Here is a 9,256-nt window from a genome sequence, read left to right as displayed (position 1 = left end):
GAAATTACTCTTATCCAGCTGTACCCCTGTGCCCGTTAACCATCCTTTCTCTATTTCCCTTTACACTCATCCTTCTGATTATATATTTTAACATCAAATGTTTTGAGTAAAGTCTGGAACAGAGATACTGACAGAAAACAAACCTGGATTTTAATTTTGGCATCGTGGCTCGATCACTTACGTTTTAAGATTAAGATTTGCAGCCAATTCCTTCTCTCAGATGGAGTTTTCTCAAACATAACATGGGCACAATGATAATAAAAGGTTCTCTGCATGCAGGAAGGCTGCCCACTGTGGCCTGGCATATAGAAAGGGCTCAGAGCATAATCCCTACTATTAGTGTTATTCTTGCTGCTGCCATGGTTACAGTTTTCCTCCCCTCCCTGTTAGCTGCAGACTGGCCTCTGGCCCTTACATTTTGAGCTTATCCTTATGAAAAGTCACTATGCTGCTAGTAAAGGAAATGGCCCAGAGCCCTATTCTCAGATATTGTTCTGGACATAGGAACCAGTACTCACTGCATGTTTACTCAAGCGAGAGGGTTCAAATTGCTTCCTCTAATGGGCCCAGAGAAAGGCTGATGCTTTGTCAGTTGAGCCTTTGAGATCTGGCTGGCTGTGGATGAATAATTAAAATCCTGCCAATGCAAAGGTACCATGTAAACTCCTTAAAGTGGCCTCCATTTTTCCATAATGGCCTCCCATGCCCCCATCACTGCTCCAATAATCAGATTTGTGATTTTTTTAGTCAGAAGCTCAGTTTAAAGGCTCAAACACCACCTTTCCCCTCATGGTAGCTTCTCAATATAGTTGTATGTTAAGTCTTTCAGTAACTATAGATCTGGGGCTGGAGCAGGGCCCACTAGAACTGAGGGAGGCCAGTTCCTGTCTTAGAGGATTGCACAGAGAACCACTCCACAGGAATACAAAACGAAAGAGACAAGTGTTTTTGCACATTGATCCCCTCACAAGGAGAGCCTTGGGCCTGTAGAAAACTCAGCCTATTTGTATAACATCCTGTTACTGGAGAGTCAGAATTCAGCAATGGAGAGGTACTTTAAAACAAACAAAGAGCCACTCCTGAAAGTGTGCTAGTGTCGAAAAGAGGCCAATTCAAGGCCCAGTATGTTTAGAAAACATTGTCAAGTGTGCTTCCTGTCTCATCCCATCAGCTGTGGCATGTTGTTTCTCCAAGATTTTTGAGTTCTGGGAGGACCCGCAGTTCAGTCCCAATACTGTTCTTGTGAAATTACATATTTGAACATAGCTGGATTGTACATAGGAAGAGGGGCTCCTTTTTATTGTGTGACCTTGGTTCTGAGGTTTGTCCCAACTATGGGCAAGAGAGCACATAATTTTCAATTCATGATCTCTGATTGTCCCAAGGTACAAATATGCAGTCTTCTACATTTGCCTATCATATCTTCCTTCCCTTCCTTGCAAGATGGCTGTTGGATACATAAGAGAATTGTCAGTGGGCTGTATGGCAGGAAAGATTTGATGTCACTGGGAATAGTATCCTTCAGCTTTTCCTAGGACAATGGACCTTGAGTCCCTGGATCCTGGACACCTTATGGATGTGAGAAAAACAGTCTCTTGGCCTATAGCAACCTCTGGCTAGAGAGTTTATGATCTGTCATAGTTCCATAAGGATTTTCAACTATCTTTCTCTGACTGACCATCCACTTGATAGCTGATCTGCCAACCCTACCACATCCTCCAACAGCCTTTTGGACTGAGCCTCTGCTAGATGCCCTGGACACATGAGAGACTGGGGAAAGTCTACCTAGTCCTCTCCTCTCAAACTAGTGTGACAGCTGAGACAAAGATGTGAGTGGTGACACTGGAAAAACCCTGGTAAGAAAGTGGATTGGGAAAGAAGAGGCCATTAACGCTTCTGTTATCATGCAAATTGCCACTGTGAGCAACTGCAGCCTAATCATCCAGGGGACACTGGGAAGCCATGTGGAACATGCCTCAGAGTTATAAGCATGTTAATAACTCATAAAGTTAATTGTGAACATTAAATAGAATATGCTTGCAATGCAATTAGCATGGAACCAGCTCAACAGATGGTAACACACCCCTGCTCTCCCTCAACCCTCCATCCATCCCCCAAATGTCTTCCTTGACCATTCTCTCATGGCTTCTTTGGTTGTGTTTCTTTCTTGTCTTTGACCGCTTCTTTCTGTTCCTAATACATTTTACTCCCTGAATGGAAGGCAGATAGTCCCTAAGATCTACCCTTAAACTTTTGGCTCTTTTCCTGCTGCTTCTGTGACTGAATGGAAAAGGTAGGATGAGTGGGTGTCAACAGCCACTTCATGGCTCAAGGATTAGAGGGTTATCACAGCTGTACACATTAGGGATTGTTATGGCTTTCAAACCTGTCCTTCTACTTGTTTTTTTGTTTGTTTGGGTTTTTTTTTTTTTTTGGTCGGTCATGGGGCCTAAACTCTGAGCTTGGGCACTATCCCTGCGCTCTTCAGCTCAAGGCGAGTGCTCTACCGCTTGAACCACAGCACCACTTCCGGTTTCCTGGTGGTTAATTGGAGATAAGAGTCTCACGGACTTTTCTGCCTGGGCTGGCTTTGAACCGTGATCCTCAAATCTCAGCTTCTTGAGTACCTAGGCCTACAGGAGTGAGCCATGGGCACCCAGCCTTGTCTTTCTACTTGTGACTGATGACCGGGCTTCAAATTCATCCGCCGCTGAGTGATGTGAATCATCATTGGCAGAAACCTCAGTAATATGACCACATTCCCTCAGACTCAAGATTCTGATTATGGTCGTTATTTGTGATGAATGGGTGGTGTACATCAGAGGGTCACTGGAGAAGTTAGAAGAATAAGGAGGAAAAGCTGGGATCTCAGGGATCCCTGGACCATTTTATTTGATGTCTCTTCCTACATACTATTTTGACCCTGACTCATGAAGGTAGAGATCGAACCTGTGGTGGTCCAGAAGAAAAATTGGGCACCATATCTGAACTGGTACAGACTTCAGTGCTGACAAATGTATTTAATCTTTGGTGTTGCTTTACCTATTTTCAAAGTCCTTCTAGTTGTTCCCACCAGAGTGCCGAGTGATATCTTACACTAAGCCTGTGTATTGTTCAACTTTGCTTACAAGCCAACCTTCTTTTCCCAGTTCTCTTGTCTGTTGATGACTCCTACATTTGTGAAAAACAAGCTGAGTCACTTCTACTCTATTCCTTCTCTTTTCCTCCTCAGTTAAAATTTTCTCCTTCATTGCATTTTATTGGGTCATCCTTTCTTTTATTTCAACACTCATTTGTCTAGATGAGGAAGCCCTTTACTGTTTAACCAGCTTTCCTTCCCTCCAGCCTCCCCATGGCTACTGCTTTCTACACACTGCTGTCAATCATCCCATTCCTTTCCGGCTGAGAGCCCACAGCACCCTCCTACTATCTCATTAGTCTACTTCCTGGTTATCATTATTTGAATTTTCTGTAACCAGGGAATCACAGCCTTAGAGATTTTCCTTCCAAATGAACCCATCTCCATTGTTTCCACTGTACCTCCATAATCCTAGAACTCATTAGCCATAAGCCCAGTAACCACTGGCTCCTTAATTCAGTTTCTCCACTCTCCCCTGCATTCCACCACTGCACTAAACTTGCTTAAATATCATTTGATCAAGCCCCACCTTGGTTCAAGAATGCACAGTGGTTTACCACTTCCTATCACATCAGATCTAGATTTCTTTGTCTGCTACCATCACCAGGTCCTATAAGCCAACTTGCCCACCTACTTTTAACCTTAATTTCTTTAGGACCTCATTTCCTCCATTTTTTCTGTTCTATAAATAACCTAGCTTGGTCTTAATGGTACAGCTTCACTTAGACTCTTTACTCACCACTGAATCAAGTCCTGTTTAATGTCTTAAGATCTGTACAATCTTTTCTGGCTATCTGTCTGCATCTATTTCATGGTCTATCCAGAATAGAATCAAGATATTTGAAGTAACAGGTCAAATTTTACATGGACAGATGGGAATTAAGAGTCCCAAGAACACAGAAGGAAACTGGCTTGAGAGAGCACCTATAATATTAAAGATGTTCTATGGGCCTAGGAGAGCAGGAGATGAGAGAGTCAAGCTTGGGAAGGACAAGATCATGAATGAAGACTGCCAGATCCAGGAGAGATGCAGGCATCCTGGGTTTAGAATGCATTCAGAAGGTGCAGGTTCAGGGTCAGAAATTGTGGTATATGCCTGGAATCCCAGCTACTTGGAAGGTGAGGCTTGGGAAGATCATTATTTGAAGCCAGTTCAGGCAAAAAGTTAGTGAGATTCCCATCTCAGCTAATATAGCTGATCATGGTGATCCTTGCCTGTCATCCCAACAACACTGGAACCATAAACAGAAGGATGATCTTCTAGGCCAGACCAGGCAAAATATAACAAAGGTAAAAATAACTATTAAAAATTAAAAAAAATAACTAAAACAGAAAGGGCTGGGATATGGTTCAAATGGTAAGAGTGCCTTCCTAGTAAGTATGAGGCCCTGAGTTCAAGCTCCAGTACAGAAAAAAAAAGTTACAGTTTCAGGTCACACATGGGAAGTCCAGATGGCAAGAAGACAGAGTCAAGAGACTGATAAAAGAACTGAAATATTCCTTTCAGTTCTTTTGGGGTGGCAGGATTACCATCCCCACATGCCTTCATTTTGTATGTATATTTTGTGCATATGTCTGATCTCTGTGTAGACAGGCTCCAGTGATGACCACTGCAAATTTCTTCTTTCAGCTGTATTGCATGTCATTCTGCCACAGATAGCTGGTGTTTATTTCTTCCTCTCCTTGGTCTTGTCACTGCTTTGTCTAATAGCTTATAATGGAAAGCAATGAAAGGCCTGGGATGCTGCCTTTACATTCCTAAAAGCAAAGGGCTCATCAGGATCTTGCATAGTGTTTTTACTGCTGCTGCTGCTCAGAACTCAGCTATACAGACTTCCTGATCTGCAAGATTATAGGAAAAACTATCATTCATGGCATCCTTGAGGCATAACTTAAATCTTTGTCACTTATAATGGGTCTGGGCTTGGGTTTGGTACTATCACCAAGATTTCCTTGCTACACAATGAAGCTTCTGAAGAAAAGGAATATTTTTCTTTTATCAGCACACATCAAAAATGCTTCAAATATTGAACATATCTTCAGAGTTCTATTTGTTTTTTCTGTGTCTTATGACTTATGACAAGGTTCAAGCTTGAAATAGGGCCATGTTTAACACAAATTAAGTCATTAGGATTCCATGGATTTGTGTGAGGGCATTTATTCTCTTAATATGCAGTGTTTTCTGGGATCTAAGTATAGTCAGAAGGCTATCATATTTCTGGTATTAGAATGTTATAATTATTCATTTATGGGGACAAATCCACGTAAGTATTGAGACCTAAAGAGGAAGGATCAACTTAATCTAAATATACCTCAGATACTTAAAGATAAGGGATGAGTAAGTTCTATTACAATAAAAATCAGCATACTCTTGAATTTACAAATTGCAAGTAGGGATGGATGAACCTGTTTGGGCAAAGAACTTGCTAAGAGTTTAAGCCTAATGCTTTGCTAGAGGTCTCTCTATACCATGGTGATCAAGATATTGCTCCTAATGACTATAAACCAATTAAAAAATCAAAATTAGCATTTCTGGTTCTTTAGCATTAAGGAAATGTTTTCTGATTAAATTAAAAAGGAAGATATAACTGGGTGATGGTAGCTCCCTCCATGTAATTGTAGCTACTCAGGAGACTGAGATCTAAGGATCATGGCTCGAAGCCAGCCTGGGTAAGAAAGTCCATGAGACTCATACCTACAATTAAACACAATTTAAAATTTAATTTAATTTAAACAATTTTAAAAAAAGAGCTGGAAGTGGAGCTGTGGCTCAAGTGGTAGAGTGCTAACTTTGAGCAACAAAGCTCAGGGATAGCACCCAGGCTCAGAGTTCAAATCCCAGGACTAGCATGCGTGCGCCCGTGCCTGTTCACGTGCACGTGCACACGTGCGTGCACGCACACACACACACACACACAAACACACACACACACACATGGAAGACACATAGTATTAAAGGTATTTTAGGGGCTAGGAAGGTGGCTCAGTGGTAGAGCACTTGCCTTGCATGCATGAGGCCCTGGGTTCAATTCCCCAGCACCACATAAGCAAAAAGAAAAAAAGCCGGAAGTGGCACTGTGGCTCAAGTGGTAGAGTGCTAGCCTTGAGCTGAAGAGCTGAGGGACAGCACCCAGGCCCAGAGTTCAGGCCCACGACTGGACCCCCCCCCCCAAAAAAAAGGTACTTTAAAAAGGCCCAACAACGTAGTGACCAGGGTTCACAGAGATCCATGTTACTGGGGTTCTGTAGCCAGAGAATTTCACTGATGGAATTAGGGTCACATATACTGTGAAAGAAAATGGACAAGGCAGGAGGTGGCTAGCTCCTGTAGAACATGAGTATATGTTGGATCAAAAGGGCATAAAATGCTAAGTGCTGGTGGCTCATGCCTGTAATCCTAGCTACTCAGGAAGCTAAGATCTGAAGAATCATAGTTCGAAGCTAGCTGGGGCAGAAAAGTCCCTGTGAGACTCTTATCTTTAATTAACCACTCAAAAACTGAAAGTGGAGCTTTAGCTCAAGTGATAAGAGTGCTAATCTTGAGCAAAAGTGCTTAGAACCCAGGCTCTGAGTTTAAGCCCTAGGACCAACAAAAAGAAAAGGAAAAAAAGGCATAAAATGACTTTCTGAAGCCAATGTTGTGATCTTGGGTAGAGTTCACTTATTTGAGTCTGTTTTTACATTTTAGATGTAGACAATGATAATCAGTTCTGCTTACTCCATTGGATGTCATAAAAGTACACTAGGATAATATTCAATAAAACATGCTGAAAGTTCTACAAGAACATAAGATTTAACCTACGATACCAACATTTTGGAAAAAAGAAAAAGCATAAATAGAAAGGGAAACATTGAGCGAGTGTGTAAATCAAGTGACTTAGGAACGGGTAATTTATGTCATGGTAAGTATATATTAGGGTTGAGTCATAGTCATATATGATTTCAAGGAAATGATAAGAAAACCATATATTTTCAATAGTTGAAAAGGCCTTATTGGAGAACTGGGATTTTGGAGGCTAAAAGGAAGGAAGTAGGGAGAATTAATGGATATAAAAGACATCGTATCAAATCAGCTAGAGTGCAGGTGGCATTGCCAAGTTAAAGAGATGGTAAGAAGAACCAAGGGGCAGAACATATGGAATAGTGAGCAAACAGTTGCTTTTCCCATTGTTCTCATTTAAGCTTCATTTTAGGAGGTAGGTGTTACGATCCAAATTTACTGGAAATAAACCGAGATTCAAAGAGCTGTACATAGTTTAAGCCTTCACATTGTAGATAGAATCTAGATTAAAAACTCAGATCTTGCCAGGCAGGCACCAGTGAATCACACCTATAATCCTAGCTACTTAGGAGGCTGAAATCTAGGAAAGCCTGTGAGACTCTAATTTCTAAATAGCTGATGAAAAGCTGGAGTTGTGCCTCAACTGGTAGAGTACTGGCCTTGAGCAAAAAAGCTCAGGCACAGTGCCAAGACCCAGCATTCAAACTCCATTACCAACATAAAACAAAATCTCAGCTCTCCAAAGTACATTATGAGCATATATGGAAATATCATAATGAAATCCCTTACTTTGTATAATTAATATACACTGATTTTAAATTTAAAAAAACACACACCAAGCCAGGTGTTGGTGGTTTATGCCTATAATCCTAGAAACTCAAGAGGCTAAGATCTGAGGAACATGATTCAAAGCCAGCTAAGGCAGGAAAGTCTATGAGAGTCTTATCTCCAATGAACCACCAGAAAACTAGAAGTGATGCTGTGGCTCAAGGTGGTAGAGCACTGTCCTTGAGCAAAAGGGACAGAGCTCAGGCCCAGAGGTCAAGCCCCACAACCAACAAAAGAAAGAAAAAAAAGAAAGAAACAACCATCATCATCCTTTTTTTGTAGACTTCTGTGATGTGTCTTATCAATTAAATAGAAATTGGAATTTTATAAGAAAAATTCATGGGCTCTTCATAATTAATCATTCCCATATCACCTCATCACTGTTTGTATCTAGAGAACATTTTTATTGTATACCAAGTTCCAAACATTGATGCTTTGTTTTTGATGGTTCTTAAGTTGTGTGTGCTTGTATTTTCTGTACAAGGATGTATGGTTGTGCATGTATTACATAATTCTAATCAAGCAATTATTTAATGAGTGAATAAACGCTATCTGAGGGGGGGGGGGAGATGGGAAGGGATGGGAAGGGGAAACAAAGGAGGAGGCTATAATGCTTGATAAGAAATGTACTCATTATCTTGCCCATGAAATTGTATCCCCTCTGTACGGTATTTTCACAATAAAAAAAAAAAAAGCTATCTGAGGTAAAAAAAAAAAAAAAAATTCCTATACACTCTGTCTCCTTTTTCCTCGTTGGACCTGTGGAAGCAAGATGGGTCACCAGCAGCTCTACTGGAATCACCCCCGAAAATTCGGCCAGGGATCTCGCTGTTGTCGCGTGTGTTCTAATCGCCGCGGTCTGATCTGGAAGTAGGCACTCAACATGTGCCGGAAGTGTCTCCACCAGTATGCGAAGGACATCGGCTTCATTAAGTTAAACTAAGTGAATGGACTATCCAAGACTTCAAGTCCAGTGAAAGACCATATTTGTACATAAAATAAAAATTCAAGAAGCCTTCAAAAATCCTATATATTCCTATATATAGGAATATAATGGGTCATGATTAATAATACAATAGGTCATCACTACTCATTGGTCAGTTCGTGCTGCATTCCTATTGAGAGCTCAAAGAATTGAGAATCGATTTCCCATAACAATAAGAGCTGAGCACTGGTGGCTCATGCCTGTAATCCTAGCTATACAGGAGGCTGAGATCTGAGGATTGCAGTTTAAAGCCAGCCAGGGCAGGAAAGACCATGAGGCTCTTATCTCCAATTAACCAACAGAAAATTGAAAGTGGTGCTGTGGCTCAAGTGGTAGAGCATTCACCTTGAGTTGAAAAGCTCAGGGTCAGCACCCAGGTTCAGAGTTCAGCCCCACAAGCAACAGAAAAAAAAAGGAGAGACATAATATAAATCATTTAGGATCTAAAACAAAGTTCTCCTATGTAAGAATCATAAAGTATTGGTGTACTTCAGAAGTCCCAGTTTGGGTGTGGTAGGGTGAT

The 9,256-nt window shown here is 41.2% G+C and overlaps 1 pseudogene; it reads left to right on the top strand.

Moving 5' to 3' along the window:
• The first annotated feature begins 8,488 nt into the window (after window positions 1–8,488).
• Window positions 8,489–8,754, top strand: LOC105993731 (annotated as a pseudogene).
• Window positions 8,755–9,256: the final 502 nt, after the last annotated feature.

This window comes from Dipodomys ordii, unplaced genomic scaffold (assembly GCF_000151885.1).
Source record: "Dipodomys ordii isolate 6190 unplaced genomic scaffold, Dord_2.0 Scaffold99, whole genome shotgun sequence".
In the NCBI taxonomy this organism is placed as follows: Eukaryota; Metazoa; Chordata; class Mammalia; order Rodentia; family Heteromyidae; genus Dipodomys; species Dipodomys ordii.
Note: the sequence above shows the minus strand (reverse complement) of the source record. Positions and strands in the feature narration are given on the sequence as shown.